Raw genomic sequence first — 759 nt, forward strand, 5'->3', positions numbered from 1 at the left:
GGCACACGCTGGGCCCTGGTGCGGCAGCTTGCCTCGACCACCATCGGCACACGCTGGGCCCTGGTGCGGCCGGTTGCCTCGAGCACCATCGGCACACGCTCGGCCCTGGTGCGGCAGGTTGCCTCGACCACCATCGGCAGCCTCGACCACCATCGGCACACGCTGGGCCCTGGTGCGGGCGCTTGCCTCGACCACCATCGGCACACGCTCCGCCCTGGTGCGGTCGGTTGCCTCGAGCACCATCGGCACACGCTGGGCCCTGGTGCGGCAGGTTGCCTCGACCACCATCGGCACACGCTGGGCCCTGGTGCGGGCGCTTGCCTCGACCACCATCGGCACACGCTCCGCCCTGGTGCGGTCGGTTGCCTCGAGCACCATCGGCACACGCTGGGCCCTGGTGCGGCAGGTTGCCTCGACCACCATCGGCACACGCTGGGCCCTGGTGCGGGCGCTTGCCTCGACCACCATCGGCACACGCTGGGCCCTGGTGCGGGCGCTTGCCTCGACCACCATCGGCACACGCTGGGCCCTGGTGCGGCAGGTTGCCTCGACCACCATCGGCACACGCTGGGCCCTGGTGCGGGCGCTTGCCTCGAGCACCATCGGCACACGCTGGGCCCTGGTGCGGTCGGTTGCCTCGAGCACCATCGGCACACGCTGGGCCCTGGTGCGGCAGGTTGCCTCGACCATCATCGGCAGCCTCGACCACCATCGGCACACGCTGGGCCCTGGTGCGGGCGGTTGCCTCGACCACCATCG

Source organism: Durio zibethinus, unplaced genomic scaffold (genome assembly GCF_047325235.1).
Source record: "Durio zibethinus cultivar Kanyao isolate XHJ-2024 unplaced genomic scaffold, ASM4732523v1 HiC_scaffold_3, whole genome shotgun sequence".
NCBI classification, from domain to species: domain Eukaryota; kingdom Viridiplantae; phylum Streptophyta; class Magnoliopsida; order Malvales; family Malvaceae; genus Durio; species Durio zibethinus.